Source organism: Salminus brasiliensis, chromosome 2 (assembly GCF_030463535.1).
Source record: "Salminus brasiliensis chromosome 2, fSalBra1.hap2, whole genome shotgun sequence".
NCBI lineage: Eukaryota > Metazoa > Chordata > Actinopteri > Characiformes > Bryconidae > Salminus > Salminus brasiliensis.
In genome coordinates this window covers 36545552-36559194 of record NC_132879.1, presented here as the reverse complement: position 1 = coordinate 36559194, position 13643 = coordinate 36545552, and the positions used below count along the sequence as shown (strand labels likewise).

Genomic DNA, 13643 nt, shown 5'->3' with positions numbered 1-13643 from the left:
CAGGAGAACCGTAATTGCGCAGCATGATGGTATGAGAAGGGGAAACAAAGGAAAATGAACTCCACATGATTCCTCTGGCTATTTGGATCATTTTGGATTATACCATTAACACATATCTGTCCTTATCTGGGTGCTTCAGTGTGTTCTTAGGCATCTTATACAGAAAATTGCTGAAGTCAGCTAAAATAATTAAAGAAAATGCACAGTATGTCCAAAAGTACCCAGACCCCTCTTCTAATTGGTGAACTCGGCTACTTTGAGGTGCACTCATTACAGACACAGGTGTTCATTTGCGTGCACACAGCCTGCATAATTATCATTGCATTGCCAACGGAATGGGGGACGCTCTGGAGCAGCTGCACATGAGCCTAAGTTCACTATTCCAGTTGCATCAGCTTGGGGGTTACAAAAAAAGCCCTCAGCACTGGGATGTGGAGCAGTGGAACTGTGTTCTCTGGAGTGATGGAGCTCAATCCAACACCACTGGGATGAGTTTGAGTGACATTTGTTATCCACAACTAATCATCCAACATCAATACCTGACCTCACTAATTCTCTTGTGGCTAAATGCAATCAATCCAGCATAGCAATGTTTCAACATCTAATATAAAGCCTTTGTGAAAGGGCAGAGGCTATTGTTATCCTTATTAATACCCTTGATGTCAGAGGAAATGGATGAGCAGGTGTCTACACACTTTTGCACATATGACGTCGGTTTCAGGGACAGGACTTAAGCCTAGCCCTGGACTACATATTTCATTCAATAAGGCAATGTACAACCAGGATGGTTTGTAGTCCAGGATTAGACTTATTTCATGTCCCTGAAACTGACCCACTACATGGTCAAGATGTTTTATTTGAACCCTCTGGAGTCTATAAAGGTGCCGGTGTGTCAAATGTGATGTTTCTCAGCATTTTTATTATTATCTTTTATTAATATATTTGCAATAGTACAGCACAGAATAGTACAGTTCAATCATTTTCTGAATCTGTAGCACCCGCTCTTTCCATTGCTTCTCATTGCCAGATCATAAGTGACACACATCTGGAGTTACGAGGCCATGAAGACAAGGCGGCATACTCATCCCTGTCTCTTGCCTTGTCAAACTGGATTCGCATGTCCGTCTGTGGGTTTGGGTCAGTCTGGAAACTGACCAGTGGACATTCATCTTAATTAACTCAAAACTTAATTTAATTTATAAATTGCTCTGCTTTTGTAAAGCTAAGACTCTGATAAACCCATTTTAAGCACCAAAACAATTCATCCATGTGAGTAAAGCTGTTTTAACAGGAAATAGTAAGAATTTCTAAAATCAGACTTCAGTTTTTTAGGTTTAGGGCAGAGTATCTCTTCACACACTGCTCTAGGTCACATGGGGTCTCATTATAGAGAAGGGTGAGACTGTTCTGAACCTAAAAATTGAGAAAATGCTCTTAGACTGCAAAGGGTGAAGGAAAGAAGACAAGTATAAACAGTGTAGCTCTACTCTCTACAGATTTTGTTGTCTTTGCTTTTATTGGACCATTTTCTGACCCTCATTAATTGAGGGTACTTCAGGTGTTTGAGTTGTTGAGGAGTTGTATTAACTATTATTTGCTGTTTAAAAAAATATTTATTATGTTCTACCAGGTACATCAAAGCCAATTCCCCCTACCCAGCATGTCAGCTGCACCAGTTTGATGTTTTAGAAGCCTGCTGTGCAGTGGAAAAAGGTCCAGTCATTCTGCCATTCTTTCCCCTTTTCAAACGTTTGCTCCAGCCCTGCAGGACACAACTGTGGTATTGTTCACAGCTAAACCTTCCTCTTTTTCAGGTGTGCCACTCGGGAGCTTATTTATTAATACTTATTACTAATCCAAAATTTCCCAGTCTCGCTAATGTATACAAAGCTGAGGAGGAGACACCACCGCTCCCAAGAGCTCTATTAATTAGGATGCCTAATTAGCCGCATGGTGATGGAATCCGAGTGTCACCTTTTTTATGTTAGCATTGGCGCGCCATCATTACGCTTAACAGGGAGCTGCTCTTGTTTAAGGTGGAACAGCTGCCATGCTCTTCAGCTGCCAACCAAAGCACCTGTCTGGGCTATGGCCAGCCAGTACTCTTTGGTTCGGGTTCTTTTGGACCATGTCCACTGTGCAAGTGTCTAAATGATGAGGGATTAAATGGCTCTAATTGAACCCTTTAGATCAGCTGTGAGCAGATGGTAAATTGCTTGTTAAAAAGAGGAGTTTTAGACGAGTGCTAGAGATAAAAAAAAGGTCCCTTATGTGTCAGTGCATGCCCCATGACCAAGGTTTGTATGTGGGTGGGGGGTGGGGTGTTATATGTGTGTGTGTGCGTGTTTCACTATTGGCTCAGTTTCTCTTGATCACCATAAAGCTCTAGCAATAAACTAGCTGCCTGTATAGTTGCCATAGGGGTCTCAGTAATACTGTTTGTTTGAATTCTGTGTTGAGGCAAAGGTCAGGTCAGGGAGAGTGTGAGGGAGTGTGTAGCTTCCGCACTACACATCACGGCATACATGATGAAAAATGAAACCTTACAGCACCTGTATTCACTAATGGTTAGTGGATCTGTCCACCTGTTCCATATTGTCACAGCAAACCTTGAATCTCCGTAACAGTAACAGTAACAGTAACAGTAAGGAAGAATGTTCATAAGGCACAAAAGCATTTTACATAGCAGTAGGTCAGTTGAGACAAGTAAATGAAGCAGTGTACAATCTATTCAAATTCTTCATAATTATTCCTTCATATATTTTGGTAATGCTATATTAAAATGTTATCAGTTTAGCCCATATAAAACCTTTAACAGGATTTAAGCTTTTTGTTTCTGTTGTTGTTGTTGTTTTTTTAACACTCACTTTGCTTGGATGGTCTATTGTAGTCGTAGATGCCCACATGGCATTCAACTAACCTTCAACTTAAATTACCTGAACTCTCTGAAGTTTAGTGTAAATGGTCGTCTACTGAATGTAACCCTACACCTAACCCTAACCCTAACCCTGAACCTCACCCTTTTAGGATTGGGATTTAGGGTTGTTTTAAGGTAAAGGTTAAGGTTAGGGTTAGGATTGATTTAAGGCTAAGGCTAGGGGTAGGGTTAGGATTTAGGGTTGTTTTAAGGGTAAGGTTAGGGTAAGGGTTGATTTAAGACTAAGGTTAGGGTTAGGAGTTAGGGTTGTGTTAGGGTAAGGTTAGGGTTAGGGTTGATTTAAGGCTTAGGTTTGGGTTAGGGTTAGAATTTAGGGTTGTTTTTAGGGTAAGGGTATGGTTAGGGTTAGGATTTAGGGATGTTTTTAGCGTAAGATTAGGGTTAAGGTAAGGATTCAGGGTTCATTCAAGGCTATGGTTAAGGTTAGGATTTAGGGTAAGGTTAGGTTTAGGATTTAGGGTTGTTTTTAGGGCAAGGGTAAAGTTAGGGCTAGGTGCACATTTACATTCAATACAGAGTCACTTACATTCCACTTAGAGTTCAGTTGCATTTAATACATATTCGGTTGAATGTTGGTTGAAGGTCAGGGTAATCTACGAGGCATTTACAGTGGACCTCAGGTAAATAGTTTTGGATGAAGCAATTTTAGTTATTTTTTATAGAAACAAAAAACAATTGACATGAATTTACACTTCTTCCCATCAGCATCTGCTCTGTTTTACTTATTATACATAATATGTCTTAATAGCATTCAATTTGGTCTCCTGACTCTCTGTGAGATGTGAATCAGATATGAATGAATGTATAGACGAATGAATGGGTGGTAGTGTTTTTTTATAGTATGAAGATACACATAGGAAGCTTTGTGATTTGATTATCTGGAACTCATCCATATTTATCACATTTTGCTGTGATTTACATAACTTAAAGTCAACACAGTCCGTCTTTTTCCTAAACAGGTAGACGTGAGTCTGCTCTGGTTTTTTGATTGGCTATTCCTTTTCACAGCAGATGTGTTCGGAATCTGTATTTGTCATCATTCAGCGAAGGCACTTTAGATATAATAAGAAAAGTGTTTCAAAACAAATGCACATAAAGGACTTAAAGCCACTCACCTCAAGGTAGAAAACTTGAAGGTTGAAGAGGAGCATCACAGAAAATCCTCTGAAATCCGCTTTTCAGTGAGCCATTCCTGCTTTCCGAAAGCACTTTAGCCTGGAGGTCAGAGCAGCTTGTCCTTCTGCTGCTCCCTCTGTTCTGACCTCTTATCTGGCCACTGGACTCCTCTCTTAGCCCTGTGCTGCTCTGCTGTCCCCTCCTCTACCTGATACACGCTGTCTCTCTCTCACACACACACACACACATCAACGCACACACATATGGCAGAAAGTTTCCTGGGGGTGCTGGTGCCTGCCTCTCCTCTCTGTCATTCTGTGTTCATTATGCGCACTGAGGAGAGCAGTGTGTGTTCTCCACCTCCTCTCTCCTGCTGGGTGCAACTCTCTCTCTCTCTCTCTCTCACTCACTTACTCACTCTCTCTCTCTTTCTCACTCATTCACTCACTCTCTGTCTCATATGCTTTTTCTCTCCCACTCCCACTCTCTCTCTCTCTCTCTCTCTCTCTCTCTCTCTCTCTCTCTCTCTCTCTCTCTCTCTCTCACAAACACACACACAAACACTCATTCACTCCCTGTCTCTTATGCCCTCTCTCTCAGTCCCTGTATCGTACTCTCTCTCTCTCTCTCTCTCTCTCTCTCTCTCTCTCTCTGTCATACACTTACAAACACACACACTCACTCACTCCTGGTCTTTCTCTCTTTCTTACTCTTTCTTTTTCTCACTCTCTCTCAAATTCACTCTCGCACCCTGTCTCGTATTCTCTCTCTCACTTACATGCTCACTGTCTCGCACTCTCTCTCTCTAATGCTTGCTGATGTACTTTCTCTGTTTTTCTCTTTCTCTTACTCACTCGCTCCCTGTCTTGTATTCTCTCTATCCTTTCTAACTCATATTCTCTCTCTCTCACTCACTCACTCCCTGTCTCGTATTCTCTCTCTCCGCCCTGTCTTGTATTCTCTCTCTCACTCACTCACTCCCTGTCTTGTATTCTTTCTCTCACTCACTCCCTGTCTCGTATTTTCTCTCTCTCCTCCCTGTCTTGTATTCTCTCTCTCACTCACTCACTTCCTGTCTCGTATTTTCTCTCTCCTCCCTGTCTTGTATTCTTTCTCTCACTCACTCACTGACTCCCTGTCTCGTATTCTCTCTCTCCGCCCTGTCTTGTATTCTCTCTCTCACTCACTCACTCCCTGTCTTGTATTCTTTCTCTCACTCACTCACTCCCTGTCTCGAATTTTCTCTCTCTCCTCTGTCTTGTATTCTCTCTCTCACTCACTCACTCCCTGTCTCGTATTCTCTCTCTCTCCTCCCTATCTCGTATTCTCTCTCTCTCACTCACTCCCTGTCTCGTATTCTCTCTCTCACTCACTCGCTACCTTTCTCGTATTCTCTCTCTCCTCCCTGTCTTGTATTCTCTCTCTCACTCACTCACTCCCTGTCTCGTATTCTCTCTCTCCGCCCTGTCTTGTATTCTCTCTCTCACTCACTCACTCCCTGTCTCGTATTCTCTCTCTCCTCCCTGTCTCGTATTCTCTCTCTCACTCACTCGCTACCTTTCTCGTATTCTCTCTCTCCTCCCTGTCCGTATTCTCTCATTCACTCACTCGCTACCTTTCTCGTATTCTCTCTCTCCTCCCTGTCTCGTATTCTCTCTCTCACTCACTCGCTACCTTTCTCGTATTCTCTCTCTCCTCCCTGTCTCGTATTCTCTCATTCACTCACTCGCTCCCTGTCTCGTATTCTCTCTCCTCCCTGTCTCATATTCTCTCTCTCACTCACTCGCTACCTTTCTCGTATTCTCTCTATCCTCCCTGTCTTTTCTTTCTCTCACTCACTCACTCACTGTCTTGTATTCTTTCTCTCACTCACTCACTCCCTGTCTCAAATTTTCTCTCTCTCCTCTGTCTTGTATTCTCTCTCTCACTCACTCACTCCCTGTCTCGTATTCTCTCTCTCTCCTCCCTTTCTCGTATTCTCTCTCTCTCACTCACTCCCTGTCTCGTATTCTCTCTCTCACTCACTCGCTACCTTTCTCGTATTCTCTCTCTCCTCCCTGTCTTGTATTCTCTCTCTCACTCACTCACTCACTCCCTGTCTCGTATTCTCTCTCTCCGCCCTGTCTTGTATTCTCTCTCTCACTCACTCACTCCCTGTCTCGTATTCTCTCTCTCCTCCCTGTCTCGTATTCTCTCATTCACTCACTCGCTACCTTTCTCGTATTCTCTCTCTCCTCCCTGTCTCATATTCTCTCTCTCACTCACTCGCTACCTTTCTCGTATTCTCTCTCTCCTCCCTGTCTCGTATTCTCTCATTCACTCACTCGCTCCCTGTCTCGTATTCTCTCTCCTCCCTGTCTCGTATTCTCTCTCTCACTCACTCGCTACCTTTCTCGTATTCTCTCTATCCTCCCTGTCTTCTCTTTCTCTCACTCACTCACTCACTGTCTTGTATTCTCTCTCTCCTCCCTGTCTTGTATTCTCTCTCTCCTCCCTTTCTCGTATTCTCTCTCTCACTCACTCGCTCCCTGTCTCGTATTCTCTCTATCCTCCCTGTCTTTTCTTTCTCTCACTCACTCACTCCTTGTCTTGTATTCTCTCTCTCCTCCCTGTCTCGAATTCTCTCTCTCACTCACTCGCTCCCTGTCTTATATTCTCTCTCTCTCTAATGCACCCTCTTGCAGTTTCTCTTTCTCTCTCACTTTCTGTCACTCTCTCTGTCTCTCTGTCTCCCCCTCAGCTGATCCATTTGCAGCTAAATGCCGCTTTTTTGCCCCTCTGGTGACTTCTTTTTTTTTTTTTTACATCTGCATGTTACTCTCAAAGTCAGTGTTCATGAAGCACCTTCTCCCTCTCCAACATCAGGCACATTGACACATCCAACTACAGACCAGCGCTGATCCTGCTCTGAGCTCCTTTTTTTTCACCTTGCAGCCCTGTTCCAAACCTCACCTTCACACTCCCACTTCACACGGTGGAAAGCACCAAACACCGCTGCCCTTCACGAACAGTCACATTACCCGGGGGTGGCGGAGGACGTTCAGTTCGACTGTGAGCTCGGGCGTGTGCTCGTATTTCTTCTGTATTCACAGCTCTGTCCTCGGGTTGGAGAAAGGACAGCTGGACGTGCTCCAGCTCTTCTGAGGAGGAATAGCTGGGATCTGAATTATCATCCGTATTAGTCACCCACGCGTGAATGGTATTAGAGAGGGCTGAGGGCAGAGGCTGGAGGAGAGGATCCACGTGCACATGCTCATACATATTCATCAGCTACATACATGACCTGCATTGTATGGATGACACACAATGCAGAAGATTGCAGGTTTGTTTCCTAGAAAGAAATGCCATCACTACACCATTAAGAGTCCTTGAGGGTTCTTAACTGCATTTTCCCACCGTTCTATGGCACTTGGAGGAGTAGGTGTTTGTTACGTAAGGTGATATGTCCTCTTTCTTACGCCCCGGGTTTTCAGCAGGTCTCTTTATGTCCCTCCCTTCTTTTCACCCATCACTATTGTTCTACATTGTCCTGCATCTACAGGATCTCCATGCAACCATTAGTCAAACCTCTTCCCACCACAGCCATTTTCTAAAAACTGCTTATACGCAAATATAAATAAACACAGATTAATTCTAGAATTACAATCCTGTCATTTTAAAATATTTTTAAATCAGGATCCGGATCTTGTCTTCCACTGTGTCAAGGCAGCAAAACTGAAGATCCAACACATCCGATTAACCACCCATTAGGAAATAACAGAGGAATTTAGATGCTGAATCTGAAAGACATCACTCTATACCTTATGAACATTCTAGATATGTCCCTCACTGTGAATACCAGTGGAAGTGTAACCAGGATTCAGTAAATTTTTGGAAAACAGCATCATCAGCTACTGTTAACCTGCTACATCACTAGTTTAAAGGTTACTTAATGTCAGTTACAAGCACTAAATAAAACATTGATGTTCATGTTTCTTTAAAACAGCCCAAAAATGTTCAAGTGCATTGCTGTTAGCTTAGCAGACTACTAGAATCCATAAGGAGTGCTATAAGGAATTAGTACAGTGGGGAAAAAGTGGGGTGTGATAAGTGAGATAAGGGAGAGTGTAAAGTCTGCAGAGGTCTTGGGGACTCTGATGCCCAGAAGATCTTAATCTGGCCCTGGCGATAATAAATCAATAAATAAGGAATTTTTTTTTTTTTTACTTTTTATTAGGAAAACTATTATTTTATAAACACACAAATTGGAAATTGTCTGTGGGAATTGTCATTTTGCTCTGTTTACCGCCATGCTGTGCACTCCAAATTCAATCAAATTGAACTTTCATCCAGGTTACCACTGACCTTTTCAAAACACACACAGTTGTATAAGACGTGGTAACAGCCCCTTGTTTTCTCTTCACATAATGACCAAAAGCAAGCTTTTCTTTGCTTTTCCAAGCTGATACATGTTTTCCAGCCTAAAATCAAACCTACATGGAGCACATGCTAATTTTGCTCCTTGTGTTAAAAACTTATTTTCTCACTTAAGCTTTTCGGATCATAGGTGGCTTTCTCTCGTGTGTGATGGCGTGTCCTTATCTCTTGAGACAGGCTGCAGTGTGTGTGGGGTGGAGCAGGATGACTATGAGCTCTTTGCCCTTCCATGACTCTTGGCCGTTGATTCCATCTGCAGTGAGCTGCTCCCATGAGCTGTGACCTAACCAGGCAGGCACCGATAAGGGAAGCGGAGGCTCCTAGAAGGAAAAACGAGGAGAAATAACCTTGGGAATCTTTTGGGTCTGATGAGATCCCTAAAAACCCGTTAGAGGATGCTTCGACCTCAGCCTCTCGCCACAGCCTGGTGTGATGGATGCTGCTGTGGAGGGAGGGGTGGTGCGCTGACTGAGTTGGCAGTTTGATGCAACAGGATGAAGATTAAATGATGGGATAAATAGATAAGCCTGGCCACGTTAACTGAAATCACCCCTATGACCCAGCACAAGACATCGACCAAGTTGTCAACAACCACAGAGCTAGGGTACATTTGGGAAGCCGTTACAGGGCCCATATTGCACTTTTTTCTCAAACGTCCAGTCAAAAAGTTCAAGGAGCTCAGTGCAGATTTGAGATGGTTGAGCATAGATTTACACAAGATGTCAAGATGTCTCTTGGAGCCATTTCTACAATTTCCAATAAGTTCAAACATGCTTATATTTGGAGGTGTAGCCATTTTCCCAAGATCTGGAAGAAGGACCAGACTGCTACCCTCAGCTGAGAGGAAATTGGTTCAGATGGTCTGGAAGAACCCAAGCACCACCAAGGTACAGGCCTGTTGGAATTGGAAGCTGCTGGAACATCAGTGTTGCTGTCGACATTCAATCCAGTTTTATATCGCCATGATGGCTTAAGAGGCTGCCGTCCAAGAAGCCCCGGTTCCAAAACGACACCTTTGCAGCTGACCACATGGAAAATGGCAAAGCTTTCTAGAGGAAGGTTTTATGATCAGACAAAGGGTGAGGGTTGGAGTGAGGGTTAGGCATTTAACCAGGAGAACACTCTACCAGCTGTTAAACATGGTGGTGGTAGCAGACAAATAAGCTATAGTCACTTTTTTTAAAGGTCTGCATAGTTTTGAAGGATGTGATGTCGCATTAAACATTTGGCAAATGTTTTATATTTGTTTTATATGCATTATATGTTCACCTCAGTTTCCATATATGGACTATTTGAAATGAAGAATTACTGACATATCTTAAAACTTCAACAGTATTTAATAATACAAGCACAGGAGTTCTTTTATATGATCTCTTTAACAGCACAGCTTGTAACTGACATAAAAAAGTTTGTTGTGTTGTTACATCTTAAACTGATGTGCATCAGAAGAGACATGGGGCATGTAGCTACTTAGTCTCCTAATCTTATTTTGCAGCAGTTTCTGATTGGCTCAAATGTAAATAGCAAGTAAATGTGAAGTAAATGTAGCTGTCACATAAATAATATCTCATCGAATTTGATTAATATTGCCATTAAGTTGTTTGACTGGCGCCTAGCGGCCTTGCTATCCATTTGATGTAGTGTTTCTATGATCACATCATAGGCCAAACTCAAATCTCATCATTGTAATTACTTGCTAATTGCTACGAGTAGATAACTCTCTTTACTGAGATGCTGTTAATAGACGTGTGGAATGGAAAATCTGCCAGTTCATTAAAGGTGCCATGCTCGTGAGCTGCGCTCCTTCAGATTGAATCGGTTCCATCAATAACGTTTGACCTTGATCTGTATGACACAACTGGCAAATGTAGCTCCATACTGTCCTCCTGAGATTCCAATTAGGATAGAGTTTTCCAATTTCTCACACCATGTAGACATAAAAACACTGATCTCAGTATTAATTTTATTCATTAAAAGAATTATTCTCTCTTTCGTGATAAAAATAAAAAGGATTTAATTAGATGGTCATCATTACATCTAACCCTCTATGGAAAAATATTAGTAGCAAAAATAAATACATTGATACTTTTTTTTCCCATGAGACCCCTTTCTCCACCAGCTACATGCTTTAATAAATTAGAATCAGACCTCCTGCACTTTCATTTGGAGCAACAAACAATAATATGAGTAACAACTCTACAGCAACCTAAATCATTAGCAGGTCTTGATTTTCCTAATTTCCTAAGTTTTATTTCTTGTCCTTTCTGTTGAAATATTTAGGAGCATGGTTAGCACACTCGAATTAACCTCTTATTTTGAGAACCTCAAGCTGAATGTCCATAGATGAGAAAGCTAGAGTCGCACCACACAAGAATGCAAATTTCCAGGCCTCAAGCAAAGGTCCACTCTAAATAACTCACTGGATGTCTGGGGTTAAGTGCACAGATTTTTAGACCTTCCAGTCAAGTCCTGTCCAATTAAGCATATCAATCCCTGAACACAGTAAGGCTTATTACACACTAAGACGTATTACTCAGTAACTACAGGTACTTCTGTAAAAACTGGTGGAGCTATTCTTTGATGATAAATGTTTATAATAACACTTTCGGCTCATCTAGATTGTTTAAAGGACTCAAAAATTAACATTGTCCTCGTGGTCCAACAAGAATATCTATATTCCTAAGGACATACTTGATGAAGATGGTGTTAATTCATTGCAGGATTAGAAAGAGACTGTTGGGGCTATATAATAAATAAATGCAGTAAATAATGCAGACTCCAGTTTTAAGGTTTTAAGGAGAAAAGCTGGAGCTGATCTTTATTGAGGCAAGGTCCTGGGAGTCATCTGCCAGGTGTTTTCACAGTTCTTTTTTATACAGTTTCTTCAAAGACAAACTTTGATATAGACACAATTATTTTCCAAGACATAGCTTAAACAATAAGTTATATAAAATTCAAAATCCAAATTACCTTGTTTCACTTTTGATTTTAAAAATGCAAGAACTTCCTCATTAGTTGTTATCATCTCAATGCCAGGTTTATCTCATCTCTGTTTCCCCTAAAGTTTTAATAGACACAAGTTTACCACTGGGTCCAGTTCTCATTCTGTTACTGAGCTGAATTTCCAAATGCAAAGGTTTCTTATGGCTGGTTTGACTGCTATTGTAAGAACAACTCTGAAACAACAACTTTGAGCTTTAATATTCATCTGAAGAAAACCTGGCAACAATACTTCTTGGATGTGTACTTACTGGAAGCAAGCTTTGTACATGGTTGTTAGAATGTGGCTTGTGTTAGGAGCAGTGTTAAGAATTTTGCATGAGGACTCTTGGTCTGCGTTCACACAGCAGATAAAGATGCCCAAATCCTAAATTTTCTCACCAAATTTCTGGACTTTCAGAGGCTGGCAGCTGGACTTATCACAGAGAATGTGTTCAAGCTCGCTGTGAAAGCGGTACCTTATTGGTACCATGGAAACTTCACGTCTTTAAACTCAATTTGAACCTTTTTAGTTTCTTTTGACACTGCAAACACATCCTCCTGTCCTTCCATTTTAAAATGTCTTAAATTACGAAAAGGTTGCAATATGTGCCTTCTAAAATAGTTTAAACAGAGACATCACCCCAATTACTTAAAAGGTCTGTTATTTTGCTATACTGCTACTGCTGTTGTCCAGTTTCCCTGTCTCCTCAGCACACATTTAGGGGGAATGTTGAGTTGGATTGACATTAAAGTCACATAAATTCCAGTCTGGCTGTTCAGACTGGGTCGCATTCCTACATTTCGGATATGTATCAGATTTCAGTACCACATATGAAAATAACTCCAATTCGGAACTGAAAATGTGAGGCTCAATGTGTTTGACGTTCAGACTGCCATAGAGACAACTCTTAAGTTTTTTTGGTACATCCAGTTGACCCACCCGTTTGTAACTCCCCCTAGCATTAGCAAAGTTTCTGACACTAGGAGAGTTAGGACTTATCACACGGAAAGCAGAAAGCAGCAGAGAGTATCATTTAGCCACCCAGAGAGAGTGCAGCTAATTGTGCTCTCTCTGACTCTGACTGCTGATGGCAAGGGACACGGCTCAGGATTCGAACTCGCAACCCCAGGGCCATAGTGCACACACTGCAAAGTGCATTAGACTGCTGAGCCACTTGGAGCTGCTCCCACTAATAGTTTTTGTGATGTCAGGAAAAACATCTTCAGCCTACCCTGTTATTTGAATAAGGCACAATATAGTGCAGCCGATCAAAGTTTAACTCTTTTTTTTTTATCCACACAAACTTTATTAATGTACTTAAAATACAAAACATGTAAAATACAAGAAAAGCAGAAACTCATTGCAATTCCATCACCAGTACATCTTATGTGTTTCAAGTCATGTGGTGTGAGGGAATTACGTACTGTAAGATTAATTTTTCAGAACTTTCTATTTTACTAAATCTGTCGGTAAGAGTGCCTCTTGCTGAGGAGTCATTTGGCTTGTGGCATCTTGTGAGAGAAGAGTTTCGCTTATTCTCCGCACTTTCTACCACATCTTTTCACTTTTTACTTTTTCTGAGTGTTCCATCCCTCTTCTCTCCTCACCACACACACACACACACACACACAACCCTTGTCGTGAAAAATTAATTAAGCTTTTCTCTGAGATGTGGCTGAAGGTTTTGACGTGGTTGCCATTTCCGTACGTGTGAATGCGCATCTCAAGTGTGTGTGCATGTGTGTGAAGCTATTTGTACTTAAAAAACTCCTCTTTGCAATAACTACATGCAAAATTGCCTCACATGGTGCAGAGAAAGGGTAAGGTTCTGTATGTGTATCTCAATGTGACTAAAATGTCTTCAAGAAGGAAAGAGAAGTGAATGAAATGAACGAGAACAGACTACTTACAGTAAATGCATATTGAGATGTGTGTGTGTGTGTGTGTGTGTGTGTGTGTGTGTGTGTTTCTTTCATTTCAGTCCAAGTTTCACTACATGTCCTGTCTGATTTGAGCCACAGGGAGACTAGTTTATATGTACTGACTGTCGCCCATCTGTTGCAGCATAATGATCCACTTCCCTAGCTGTCAATGGATCATAGGACCACCACAGACCAGATATCATGTAAATAGTGGATCATTTTCAGTATAGCAGTGAAAATTACATGGTCATTGCAAAGGTGTGTGGCG

The 13643-nt window shown here is 41.7% G+C and overlaps 1 protein-coding gene across 1 annotated transcript in view; it reads right to left on the bottom strand.

Moving 5' to 3' along the window:
* Positions 1–4400, bottom strand: part of drd4-rs (dopamine receptor D4 related sequence) — a 35998-nt gene extending 31598 nt beyond the window's left edge. The window contains exon 1 of the mRNA XM_072673838.1: positions 4054–4400. The gene's annotated coding sequence lies outside the window, so the exon portion shown is untranslated. The remainder of the gene's footprint in view (positions 1–4053) is intronic.
* Positions 4401–13643: the final 9243 nt, after the last annotated feature.